This window comes from Panthera uncia, chromosome F2 (assembly GCF_023721935.1).
Source record: "Panthera uncia isolate 11264 chromosome F2, Puncia_PCG_1.0, whole genome shotgun sequence".
NCBI lineage: Eukaryota > Metazoa > Chordata > Mammalia > Carnivora > Felidae > Panthera > Panthera uncia.
In genome coordinates, this window is record NC_064812.1 from 65,718,193 (window position 1) to 65,732,591 (window position 14,399).

A 14,399-nucleotide genomic window follows, 5' to 3' on the forward strand; every position below is an offset into this window, starting at 1 on the left:
TGGATATGGTATCTTCATTTTTCTTGGAGCTCTCTTAAATTGCAGAAGACCCTACTTGAGTTGCTTCCCAAGAAGAGGTGCATGAGAAGTAATTTTTTGAGTGCTTCTTTGAAAATGTCTTTATTCTGCCCTTACATTTGTATAATAATTTGGCTGGGTATATAAGTTTAGGTTAGATTTGGTTTTCTTTCAGAACGCTAAAGGTACTTTATCTTCTAGAATACAGTGTTGCTGTTGAGACTTTAATGAGTTTTGATGATTCCATTCCTTTGAATATGATTTTGTAAGGAACTTTACCCATGATATTCTGAAATTTCATGATGATGAGCTGTAGATTGGATTTTTTTGAAAAATGCATTGTGCTGTGTACTCTCTGGTAGACTTCTACCTAATTCTGGAAATTTTTCTTGTATTCTTTCTTTGATAATCTCCTCCTAATTGTTTTCTTTTTGGGGAACTTCTGTTGGTTGCAGAGTTTCTGAACTGATCCTCTGAGTTTTATTTTTTCACTTTTTATTTCCAATGACTTCTCTTTTGGCCCCAGTTTTAATTTTCTGAGTGATTTTCTTCCTTCAACACTTCAATTAAAATTTTCACCTGGTTATAATTTTTAATTTCTAGTGGTGCTTTCTTATTTTCTGATGCTTCCTTTTCACAGCCCAGTTTTACTTTATAAATATGATGGATTCTCTTATTCTTTGAAGATATAGATTTTAAAGGTTTGTTTCATTTTCCTCTATTGCTGTGTGGTTTTTTTTTTTCCCCAGTCTTCTTTTCCCTTTTGTTTGTTTTGAGTTTTCTTTCCTTGAGCGTTTTAAATCTTTGGCTGTTCATTTTTACTTAAAAGGGAAGCAATGAAACGATGATTAAATGCTCTGGGTGCTTGTTGGGGGCTTGTCAACTGGTGAGTTTCATTTCAAGAATGAGTTCCAAATGGCAGTATATTAAAGTATTTCAGGAGGAGACCTTCAGTTCCCTCACAGAATACTACATTATCTTTCTTTCCTGATTGTGTGTGTATGTGCATGTGTTGTGCATGCATGGGTGTGTATGTATACCTGTCTAAAGATATTCTGGGAGTGGGGCGGAGGAAGGGGACTTTCATTATTTTCCTTCCCTCTCACGGTGTTTCTTCTGTCATACCAGTGTGGCAGGTATACCCAAGATTAGAGCTTCTCAGTTTGTTTCTCTGGAGAATAATCTTCCTGTTTTCTTTGGGGGAAGGATTGTCACTGATAGGGCGGTTAGTGAAGGAAGCTAGAGATCAGCTAATTAGCACAGGTTTTTAAGGTATATACCTGTTTTTAACCATACCTCCAACTCTTACTTAAAAAAATTTTTTTTCTAATCTTTATTTATTTTTGAGAGAGAGAGAGAGACACAGAGTGTGAGTGGGGAAGGGTCAGAGAGAGAGGGAGACACAAAATCTGAAGTGGGCTCCAGACTGTTAGCATACAGCCTGGTGCAGGACTCAAACTCACAGTGAGATCAGACCTGAGCTGAAGTCAGACACTTAACTGACTGAGCCACCCAGGCATCCTCTTCCCCCAACTCTTACTTTTAAGTGCTGAACTTTGCAGGGGCTATGCAAGGCACATGGCTCATTTCTGGCCATATTCCCTTTCTGTGGGTTCTAAGGTTGGAACAGCATCCACTCTTTAACACAGTTTTAGACAGTTGTTTTCCTCCTGATTTCCATCTTCCAAAAATATGTTGAAATCTCTCATCTGCTGTTGTTTTCTCTCATTCTCTTTTTTTTTTTTTCTGATCGGATATCATTTTATTTATTTATTTTTTTAAAGAATTACTTTATGGGCTTTGGAAGGAGCAGAGATAAATGCCAGTCCTCCAGGTTTAATGGGAAGTCTACCACTCCCTCACTTTTCAGAGGAAAAGGAAACCCTGGGCAGTTGAGGGACTTTCACAAGGTTATGCACTCACTGTAGCAGAGAGGAGAGCACAGACTTGAATCAGAAAGCCTGATTTTGAATCCTGTATCTGTGGAATACTACTTATTTGATTACTCAAAATTTTAGTTTCTCATCTATAAAATAAGGATAATAATAGTGCCTGCCTTCTAGGGTTGTTGTGAGAATTAAATGAACTATGTCATATAAAGAGTTCAAAACAGTGCCTGACTAATTTGTGCCTAATATATGTTAGCTATTGTTATTATTACTATACCTTTGTAATTATTATTTACCCCTGCCTTCCCAAAGCTCAAAAACTACTGACAGGAATGTAAAATTCACTGGACATCTTTAGTCCTTTTTCTACTCATAGAATTAGAAATATACATGTGGGCCATCTTTTTTATTTTAGTGCATTTTCTTTTTTACTCATTATAACAGAGCCAGAGTCATTCCCTTTTGTTGAGCCAGTCATAATTAGTTTTAGACTTCTGTTTTGTGAATGTATATGGGTACTAATGGATAAAATTACCTTCAGAGTGCAACTAAAATTAAGCGTGATAGAAGAACACACAAGGCATGTAAGGATTTGGGCTTAAACTGTCCCTGGCTAATAGGTGACTGTAAGCAAACTGGGCTGGTCTGCTTGATGTGCTGATCTGGCCTGCCCTCCTTACAGGGTGCTGAGGGAAAGAAGGTGTTTCCTGTGCAAGCTGTCTGTAGAGGTGAGGGGACTTCTTTTTTTACTGAAAGGTCTGAGGGTGGTGTCGTACTTCTTGGAAGGCATGCTCTGCAGCATGCTCTGGCACTGAGTGCTTGGTCTCTATGGTGAGTCTAGCTGAGGCCAGAGGAGATCCTGGATGCCTGACTGGGAGAATTAATCCAGTATTGGTCAAAAATGTTTGTCCTTAGTAGTGAATTCCTGAGGTATTCAATGAAATACTAAAAAAAACCCTAGCCTGCTAAGGAATGGAAGTTCCTGGGAAAGGCAGTAAAGGAGAGATAGGATTAGAAAAATTAGAGAATCCCCCAGGGAAAAAACAGAGCAGGAGTGGGATGCTTTTTGCTTCTTGTTCTTTTTACATTTGCTCCCACAGCCTGGGCTTCATTCCCCTCCCCTGGTAAGGAAACATAGGAACAGCCAAAGGAAGGAAGAAAAAGCTGAAGACTCATGATGAGTTTGGAAGAGCCAGGAAATGGTCCTTGTGTCATCTGCTACTTGAAGAGATTATTGCTTTCACTTCATTTGTTGGTTTTAACCTCATGGTTTTGGCATGACTGACCATCTTAATGTAGGAATGATTCCGTACTCTAATATCTAATTCCCTTTTCCTTTACCAGCACATTTCCTAAAAACCAATGATAATATTCTGACAAAATCAGAACCCATATGTTATTCATATTCTGTATCGTGGTATATTATCTGTAGTGCTAATATTTGATTCTTGACCCTTGAGGTCATGGCATGAAGTATTGATCTGTTTCTCATCAAAGAACCTCTCTGGATGTAGAATTATTCTTCCCTGACAGCAAAGCCACATGTGGGCTCCTTGTCAGTGAGGAAACAGAAATCATAAGTGCCTTATTTGTGCTCTCCTGGTGAACCATCAAGAATAGATACCAGGACCACTAGCATTTATTTTTCTATTTGAATTATTAGTATAAATATTAGAAATATGGAATCCAAAAAAATTCATGTGTATTGAAGAATAAGTTTTTTTTTAAGATTCTCATCAATATGCTACACTTTATTTATTTATTATTTTTCTATGTAAATATGGTACACTTTAAACATGTATCAGTGCTGAACTGACAGTTCCATTAGAAGTTGGGGGAGGTCATGTTTGTGTGCCACCTAGGAGCTTGCGTACTGAGAAAACTCTCTCAGAACTTCTGGGTCTGCACTATTCTTACTAGCTTTTGTTTCTAAGTTGCCCCACTGATACATTGCAAGAAAGCCAAGAGAAGGAGAAGGACAAGTGAGAGGGAGAGATGGAGGGAAGGAAAGAGAGATATTGATTCATTGTTATTTTCCTTTGTGTGCTGTAATTTTCCCATAGAAAAGTTAAAAGTTCTGAGTTACTTGAATAAGGACATTGAGTGTACAGTCAGCCATTTAGAGTGAATGGAAACCTTCAACTTTGTCAGCATGCCTACATTCAGCCCACACTTTAAGCAGTGAGTGATGGAAGATGAACAGGAGAGAGAGAAGAAAAGCATATGGATTGGTGAGTTAGTTATGGAATTATGAATAATGAATAGGTATATCTCAGGGTATTCAAAGTACAGAAAGCCGTATTTTGGGGCCTAATGTTAGTGTATCTACACTACACTAGTGTATCTACAGATATTAGCCAAAGTTTTAATTTTTTTTTCTCCTTCCAAAATTTGGGCAAGAGCATGGCACAATGTTACTTATGCTTAACAACAGTTCTTCTTCTTCTTCTTTTTTTTTTTTTAAGTTTATTTATTTATTTTGAGAGAGAGTGCAAGCTGAGGAGGGGCAGAGAGAGAGTCCCAAGCAGGCTCCATGCTTCAGCATGGAGCCTGACACAGGGCTCGATCCCATGAACTGTGAGATCATCCCATGAACTGTGAGAACAGGGCTTGATCCCATGAACTGTGAGATCCCGTGAACTGTGAGATCCCATGAACTGTGAGCTGAATTCAAGAGCTGGACGCTTAACTGACTGGGAAACCCAGGCGCTTCTATGCTTAACAGTTCTAACAAATGTTTGGTGTAAGTGGAAGCAGAAATAAGTAGCTAAGATGAGACTATAGAGTGATTTGCAGCTTTCTTTCTGTCTGTTGTTCTTCCTGGGAAGACAGTAGAGAGTCCAGAGTAAGAGCTTGGAGTTAGACAACTTGGTTCAATCCTGGTGTTGTGGGTGGAGGGGTCTCTGGATACTGTTTGGTGTGCAGAGTATTTATTGCTACCAACTCTTGTGGACAGGAGAGGGAGGAAGCAGGATTGGGTAGAGGGAGGAGTGGAACTATAGTGTAGGTCCAGCATAGCATCAGTACCCGCTGGCCCGCTGGGGAGTCCTTGAGTGTGTATGAGCCATTACACCTGTCCCTCAGAGATCCCAAAAGGTCAGACCTTTATACCTCAGTGGTACTCAGCCATTGGGCTTGGGCTGCCCTGGGAAGGGTGTGGTTTTGAGTGAGGTACTGTCTGCAGCTGAGGAGTATCCTGAAGGAGCTGACAGCTTGAGGCTGTCACTGATAGCACTCTCAGGAGCTGGGAGAAGTCCTTCCTTGAAGGGAAGGGGGGGTGCTGTCTGGGTGGCACAGCTCCATGTCTGCTACACATCTCCCTTTTTAAAAGGTATACAATCTTGGACATGTTACTTAAAACCTCAGTGGGGACTTAGTTTCCTTATCTGTTAAATAGGGATAATAACTACCTCTCTCTTAAAGTTTTTGTGAGGATTTAGTGAATTATTGAAAAGCCCTTAGAACTGTGACTGGCACATAATAAATGTTAGCTATTATTCTATTTAAGTAATCTTCCCCTCCCCTAATGGTGTCCCATTTAATGGAGAAAGGTTGTAGCATTTTTCAGACTTTGTAAGATATAGTTCACATTCTGGGGAGAAGGTCACGGCAGCCCTTTTTAAAAGAAATCATAATTGGGATACTTCATGTTCTCTCCTTGTCACTTGATGTTATGTGATCTATACTGCTAGCAGAATGTGCTAATGACCTCTGAGTAATAGAATATTAACAATTCCTAATAAGCTGAACATCATAGAGAGCTATTTAAAAATGATTTGTAAATTACATGATTCTGTTCTTAATACTTGTGCATTCCCCTCATAAAATAATATTTTAGGATTGATAATTAAAGGATTTGGTCTTTAACCCTCTAATGATTCATAAATGCTCATTTTTACTGTTTTGTTAAAGTCTAAATGGAAATTTAAGGCCTATTGGAGTTTTTTTAGGTCCTATAGTTTTGAATTTTTCAAATTTTCTTTGAAAAGCACTGAATATGAAAAAAAAGAAAAGCACTGAATATATCAAATAAAGCCCTTTAAATTCCATTCATGACTGAATTTGAAAGGATTATGCTCTCATCTGAGAAGTGGCAAATTACCAATGATGATGATGCTATTGAATTATCAACTAGGGAGAACTACTGAAGAAAATGGGTGGGGGATAAGGCTATGGGGAAAGGAGAATCTGCTAGAAATAAAGACCAATTACTTCTTTCCATCTATTTGTTCACTGAAAAGATATTAATCTAGCACCCAGTGTACCCTAGGTAGGATGCTGGGTGCTGAGGTAAATAGAAAACAAATCCTTCTTTTGAGGAGTTTATGGCCTATTAGGGATTACAGTTGGTGGGGGTGCAGCACGGAGATGTGCACAGTGTTATAAATGTTGTAATAAAGATACAAGGTGACATTGAGGTGGGAGACCTGCATTTAGGGTCTCACCTGGGGAATGGCAAAGAAGGAAGTGATGTCAGAGATATCATGGATGAAAAACAAGAGGTACTTGACCATCAATCTGCTGATGGGATAAGACAAGGGACTGACTACTTAATAAGAGTTAGACTTTCAAGCCCAGGTGGTAGGAAGAATGGGAATATCCTTGGAAAAATAGGATATTTGGGGAAGATGACAGATTTGGTTTTAGACATGTTAGTTTTAAGCACACTGGAACATCCAGGTAGAAATACCTATCAGGCAGGTATATCGGCTTGTGAGGGAATTCATGGATCAGAAAAGAAAACAAAGTTTGCATTGATGAGTCAAAAACAAAGTATATATTCAGTCGAACAGTTTGAGATCAAATGTGTATTGTGCATCCCAAAGTAAAATTTTCATAATTCTATTTTTTATTACATTGAATTTTATTCAGTTGAAATGCCTGAAATGAAGCACAATGATTATATGCTTAATGCTTCATTTGCTAGTATGCCTGTATCTGATTTGCTTCATTATTCTGTGAGTGGCTAAGCTGAAAAGTGTAAGGCCTGCTAATCTTTCAAAAAAATATAAAATATCACTTGCTTGTCAAATTCAACTAATGGAGAACTATATAAAGAGTGAAAGGCTGCTTTCTTCAGGCCCCAGCCCATCTTGCTCCCCACAGCTACTGACTGCTAGTGTTTGGTTTATATCATTATGGTCTTTTAAATGCAAATATAAATATGTGTCTGAATATTTTATATAAGTGGGTTCATACAGTATATGCTTTCTTGCATCCTTTTTTTTTTTTCACAGAATAGTATATCGTGGATCTGTTACCTTTTTGAAACATATATATCTTATTCTTCTTACTGCATAATATGTACCTGTGTACAGATGAATTCTAACTCATTTGACCATTCCTCTATGGATGTATGTCTGCTTTGCTGTTTTTCCAGTTACATAGTGTATCTGCAAACATCTTTGTGTATACATCTGTATACTTGTTCCAGTGTCTTAGAAATGGAATCACTAGTTCAAAGGGAATCCACATTTTTTTAAAGTAAGCTCTATGCCCAACGTGGGGTTCAAACTTACAATCCCAAGATCAGGAGTTGCAAGTTCTATCATTTAAGTCAGCCAGGTGCCCCAGAAATCTACCTTTTAAATTTTGATATATTCAGCAAATTGAATCTAAAGAGGTTATACCAATTTATATTCCCTTAAAAGTTTCTTTTTTTTCTTTCAGTAATTACAGCTGATTTTCATTGTGCACAAAGGAATTTGTATACATTATTTCATTTAATCCTTAAAAGAGTCCTTTGAGTCCTGAACTGAGGCTCAGAGAAATTAAATATGATGCCCAAAGTCACATAGCTTGTAAGCAGTAGAGCCAGTATTTGAAACCAGTTTGATACGGGAACTCATGCCCTTAACTACTTCCTGTCCTGCTTCTCCAAAGGAAAAAAAGACCACAAATTGCAGACAATAGGGACCTCTAGAATACTGTGCTTGAGCCTCAAATTCGGTTGATTTTCTTGGGTGCCAAAAAGAAAGGAAAACAGTTATTTAGAACTAATGTTAAAGACTTCTTTTGAGTCAGATTGTCATTTCCCTGTACCTGTACCTTTCCAGTCATCTTGTCTTGCATCCTGCTCTAGAAAAGCTCAAAGATTCTTTATCTAATCTCATCCCCAAAGATTTAAGTTACTGAGGGACTAGAGGGCTCAGGCCAATGTTGGCTGTATTCACTGCAACTGTCTTCAGCATCTGCTAACAGTGGCATAGTTTGTGTTCATTATTCTGATGCAGTGGGGTATCTGAGCAAGGGGCACAGAGGAGAGGAACATGGCCAAGACCCAGTGGCTCTCCTTGTGAATATTTAAAAGCCATTTAAATAGATTTCTTTTTATCTCCTAATTTCCTATTGATGACAGCACTGAAACTACTTGTCTCATTTTTCAAATTAAAGCTTCCTAGAGCAAAATGGCCTGGAGACTGAGCAGCTCTTGAGGCTCTATTAATCACACGGGTGAGGGTGGGGAGCCCAATAAATTGTTCAGGGAGTGGAAAAGTACTTGAGACTTATTAAGACCACCTCTCCCTTCAGCCAACCTCTTCACACTTGCTTCTTTGAGGCTGGTTTCTTGTGAAGGGTCTTTTCGTTTTTTTCTTCAGAAATGATTTCATAAGTACCTTTTTTCAACGTACACCTATTGATTTCTCTCAAAGACCTTTGCTGGAGTCAGGCAGCTGGCCCTGGGCCCTTCTGATGCATCTGCTCTCAGAAGACATGACTCTGAGAAGGCATCATGAAGTCCTAAGCTGTAGTCTGCTCTGGGCCATTGTCTCCCTTGGGTTTAGGAACCAGAGTGATGTGGGATGGAATCCTAACTCAACCATTGTTAGTTATATGACACTGGACAAGCAACTTAACTTATATTTGCTCATCTGTAAAGCCTTGGTGTGTCCCTATTGGGATAATATCTGTCTCCCAGGGTTATTTTTAGGATGAGTTATAAGTTGTCTCTCTTTTGTCTGTAACTGGAAAATCAAGTACCAGCTTTGTCCTTCATCTATTGTGTAGCAATAGAATTTCCAGAGCAGTTGAGCTAGGTTGGTAAGTGTTGGGGCTTTGAGGCTACTTTTCAGAGCTCTATACATAAGATCCTGAGAAAGCACCATTTACTCATTTCAAATCTAGGATTGGGGTGCTGGTAGAGATATCAGTGGGTAACAGTGGTTATCCACTGTTTATCAACGTTAGCTCCATAAAATTTGTGCAAGTTACTTAACCTCTCTCAACCTCTTTCCTTTGTATTTAGATATTTTCCTTTGTATTTAGATATTTAATGATGTACAACATAATACCAAAAAAAAAAAAAAAAAAAAAGAAGAAGGGGACTAATTTCTATGACTTGATGTTACTTTATTGCATCATCCTAGAGCAGGGAGCTGGAGGGAGAGGCTGTTCTCCAAGTAGAACTGAGGTGGAGTTAGTGCTGGACTACTGAAATCACAGCCTGTTTCTCCCCCACTCAATGTGCTGGGAAAGGGCCAATGATTTCTTAAACTGATGACTGTTTCCTAAATCAGAGGGCTCCAAAATCTTAGTAGCAGAGGATTGTGGTCCAAACCAAGCCAAAAGAAAGACTGAGGCATGGAAGCATAGTAACTGACTGGCAGAGAGGCAAACTCAATACCCCATGGGCAAAAGGACATTCTTTGCATCACAGAGACATTGCAGGACCAGTGTAGCACTAAGAGACTTTGTTAAAAGGAGAAAAAAACAAAAACAAAAAAATTCTGGGAGAACCTTTCACTAGCACTAAATTTAGGTTAGAGCTCAGTCCATCGGTGCAGGGGAGGGAAACATCTAGCCCTAAAGCAGCACTGAGTCTGGCCCTCCCACCCCTTCTCCATGACTCCTTTTAACAGCTGGGCCAGGTTTCTGTTCAGGATGTACAGACCCCAGAAGGACCAGGAAATCTCTCTGAAGGGCCGAGGTGGCGAGGACACTTCTCAAAATACAAATACATTTAATATGGAAGGAGCCAGAGCAGTTCTGGAGGCTTTCATATATCCAAATCTTTCCTACTTTCTCCCCAGCTCAGAGACAGGTAAGCACAGTCTCCATACCTTACCCTCCCCCCTCAAAAGAAAATGGTAAGTGTGCTCCTTCCTCCTTGTACATTCTGTGCACCTAGACAAGACAGAGAGGGAAGGCATCCGGGAGATCAGGTCTGAGGGAGTCAGGGTTGGCACCTCTGTGCCACTGTCTATGTTGAAAGCTGAAAGCCTAAGAGTATAATGCCAACTGAACTCACTGGCACTACTTTGGGTGCAAGGCTTTAGGGAATTCCAGAAGGTGCCATTATGGAGATTGGATGTGTTATGGAAAGTGCTTGTCAGCTTGGCTGTCTTCTGTTTGCTATCATCAGAGTCAAGTTTGGGGAAGAACAGGGATTTGATATTGCTTACTACAGGAATTGGGGGGAGGGATACTTTGAAAGATAGTGACGTCTCATAGTTGCCCAACTGTGTTAAGGTTATAAAGCCACTGGATGTGTGAAGAGGCTTGATATCTAGGGTTGCCCACTCCAGGGATGCCAGGACTTCCTCATCCTGTAACACCGACCCAGAGCCTCCTCTGGGCAAGTTATTGTCCAATAACTGAGCCATAACGGGTTTAGTGGTTCCTACCAGAATGTTTCTCAGCTCTTCCTTCTCAGTAGTTTTAAACTCCAGATTGTCCAAAGGGTCTTCTTCACACTTAAAGTCAGCAGGATTGAAATCTGTCTTTATGTGAGGTGGGCTGACAACTTTTTGTTTCATGATATTGCTGCTGACCCAAGGCAGGGTGAGGATGCTATGTTGTAAGCTGTCAAGGAAGGGGGTAGATAGGAGACGGCAGTGTGGCTGTACTGTATGTCTCAGAGAAGCTCGTTTTGCTGTCACCCGCTGGGCCACTCTTAGAATTCACTTTAGCTACTATTTCCTCAGTCTTGTACTCTGCTTCCTGCTGGGCTTCTTGGATTTTCTTAATATCTTCAGCCCATTCAATAGTTTTCTTTTACGAGGAGAAGTCATATACTGTACTTCTCCAACAATGTGTAAACAATCAGGCAAGGAGGAGCCAATAGGTAGACCAACTTTAGCTGGTGTTTTGAATTTGTCTCCTGTCTTAAATGGAACATCATCAAGGTAACTGAAAATCTCATGAAAATCTGTACCTAACTTCTTAGAAGCCATTTAGAACCTGAACGCCGCTGCCATCCCACAAGCTGAAAGGTGCTGGCACTGGCTGGCCTCCCAGGCTCAGTCCCCACTGAGCTCCTGATGGTCCCTAGGGAGAATGACCACCACCACCACCACCACCTCCAACTCTGTCCACCCTGGGCTAGGCCATCACCATTGCCAGTACTGCAGCCACCATGTTGAAGTCCTCTCAATTTTTTCTTTTTTCTTGGAAAAAAGGATTAGTACAAGTCTCTATTGGATATAGTTGCTGTGAGGTTTAATGAGAACTTCATATCCCAATTGCCTGCTTTATTTTTCCATTGAGGTACCTTTCATGATTTTATGTCACAGTTTCCTTGTTTATCTTCATGACTGTCTCCCTTTTCCAGTGTAAGTTCCATAAAGCCAGAGATTTTGTCTGTTCTTCTTTACTCATCATTTTGCCTTACAAAGTGCCTGGCACATAACAGATACTAAAATATTTTGTTGAATGAATGAGTATGTAATGCATGGAATAGTGCCTGAAACATAGTAGGCACTCCATTAATGTGAACTTTAAAAAAATCAGTAGCTACTATCTATAAATTGAGGGTAATAAAATACCTACCTCATAGAATAAAATAGAAGAGCAGAGCACACAGTAAGCCTTCAATTAGTGGCAACTGGATTATGTATGAATAAGTTTTAGTCATTTTCAGCTAAAATATTTTGTGAAGAAAGCACTCCTACTACTCTGTGTTTCAGCTTACAGCTTTTTAAAAGCTTGACTTCATCCTTGTGTGAGGGATGAGGAAGGGTTCAGGAAGAGGCTTGTACAGGCAGTGGGTGTTAGGCAATTTTATTTTATTTTTTTAAGTTTTTATCGAAATTCCAGTTAGTTAACATACAGTGTAGTATTAGATTCAGGTGTAGAATTTAGTGATTCTTCACTTACATACAACACCTGGTGCTCATCACAACAATCTTTAATCCCCACCACCTACTTAACCCATGACCCCCACCTACCTCCCCTCCAGTAACCATCAGTTTGTTCTCTATAGATAAGAGTCTGTTTCTTGGTTTGCCTCTCTTTTTTCCCCTCCATGTTCATTTGTTTTGTTTCTTGAATTCCACGTATGAGTGAAATCAAATGGTATCTGTCTTTCTCTGATCAACTTATTTTGCTTGGCATAATACTCTCTGGCTCCATCTATGTCATTGCAAATGGCAAGATTTCATTCTTTTTGATGGCTGAGTAATATTCCATTATATGTATGTACACCACATCTTCTTTATCCATTCCCCAGTCAATGGACATTTGGGCTTTTTCCATAATTTGGCTATTGTTGATAATGCTGCGTGAACATTGGGGTGTGTGTAATCCTTCAAATCAGTATTTTGTATTATTTGGGTAAATACCTAGTAGTGCAAATGCTGGATCATCAGGTAGTTCTATTTTTAACTTTTTGAGGAACCTCCATACTGAGTGGCTGCACCAGTTTGCATTCCCACCAACACTGTAAGAGGGTTCCCCTTTCTCCACATCTTTATGTTAGGCTATTTTAAAGTGAATTCATTCATCCAAAAAATATTTAGTGAGTTTTTAATTATATTCTTAACACTGTACTGGGTATGGAGATTGTGACAAAGAAAGATGACAATGGCTTTCTTTCACAGCTAATCAGGAATCAGCAGCTTTTCAGAGCTGCAGTGCCGGTTCTCAAGAGCAGCTGTTGGAGGTATTGTTTCTGGAAGGCTTAAAGTAACCTAGCAGTTCTTACATAGGAATTTATACTCTAGATATCATCAGTGATACATACAAAGGTACATACTCACCTACCTATTCATGAATATTCATCACAAAATTTAAAAAATTTAAACCAATCTAAATATCCTGCAAGAGGGGGTTGTATAAATAATGTGTTCAAATGATGGGATATTATTTGGCCATTAAGATAATATGTGGGGGGCACCTGGATGGCTCAGTCCGGTTGAGTGTCTAACTTTTGATTTCAGCTTAGGTGTGATTCTAGGGATGTGGGATCAAGCCCTATGTTGGGCTCTGCACTGAGTGCAGAGCCTGCTTAAGATTCTCTCTCTCTCTCTCTCTCTCTCTCTCTCTCTCTCTCTCTCTCCCCCCCCACCCCCTGCTTCTCTCCCTTGTTTGCTCTCTCTGAAAAAGGGGGATAATATGTGGAAGTATCTATTACTATGGAAATATGTTCACAATATATTTATTTAAAAAGGTTATAGTATGATCTAAATTCTGAAAGAGTATTTGCAGAAATAATTTATTTTTATAGATACTAAAATTTTTATCATTTTATTTATCTTATTCTAATATTTAAGGTATACATAAGTATTAATGTAAGCACATAGAAATCTGGCATGACACACCTCACGCCGGTCAGAGTGGCTAAAATGAACAAATCAGGAGACTATAGATGCTGGCGAGGATGTGGAGAAACGGGAACCCTCTTGCACTGTTGGTGGGAAGGCAAACTGATGCAGCCACTCTGGAAAACAGTGTGGAAGTTCCTCAAAAAATTAAAAATAGAACTACCCTATGACCCAGCAATAGCACTACTAGGAATTTACCCAAGGGATACAGGAGTGCTGATGCATAGGGCCACTTGCACCCCAATGTTTATAGCAGGACTTTCAATGATCACCAAATTATGGAAAGAGCCTAAATGTCCATCAACTGAAGAATGGATAAAGAAGATGTGGTTCATATATACAATGGAATACTACTTGGCAATGAGAAAGAATGAAATCTGGCCATTTGCAGCAACATGGATGAAACTGGAGGGTATTATGCTAAGTGAAATAAGTCAGGTAGAGAAAGACAGATACCGTATGTTCTCACTCATGTGTGGATCTTGAGAAACTTAACAGAAGACCATGGGGGAGGGGAAGGGGAAACAATAGTTACAAACAGAGAGGGAGGGAGGCAAACCATAAAAGACTCTTGGATACTGAGAATAAACTGAGGGTTGATGAGGGGGTGGAGGAGAGGGGAAAGTGGGCGATGGGCATTGAGGAGGGCACCTGTTGGGATGAGCACTGGGTGTTGTATGGGAACCAATTTGACAATAAATTATATTAAAAAAAAAAAAGGAAATGTGGTATGACATACATCCAAAAGTCAGTAGTGTCAGAGGGATGATTCTATTGTCTTCTTATTTGTTGTTCTTGGTTATTTGTATTTTCTAAACTAAATTTTTCTTATGTATTAAGTTTTAAAAATTATTGCTCCATCCATAATTGATCTCTAGGTGGTTACATAAAAATTGTTAACATTTGTTTCCCCCAGGGGAGGGGGCTGGGTGTGGGGACAGGGGTTTGAGGA

General features: G+C 39.5%; 1 protein-coding gene and 1 pseudogene across 3 annotated transcripts in view; one reads left to right on the forward strand and one right to left on the reverse strand.

Moving 5' to 3' along the window:
* The window catches only part of CRH (corticotropin releasing hormone), a 324,530-nt gene that overhangs the window by 137,532 nt on the left and 172,599 nt on the right, over positions 1–14,399 (forward strand). The window lies entirely within an intron of this gene.
* On the reverse strand, positions 5,030–11,256 carry LOC125924256 (ubiquitin-associated protein 1-like; annotated as a pseudogene).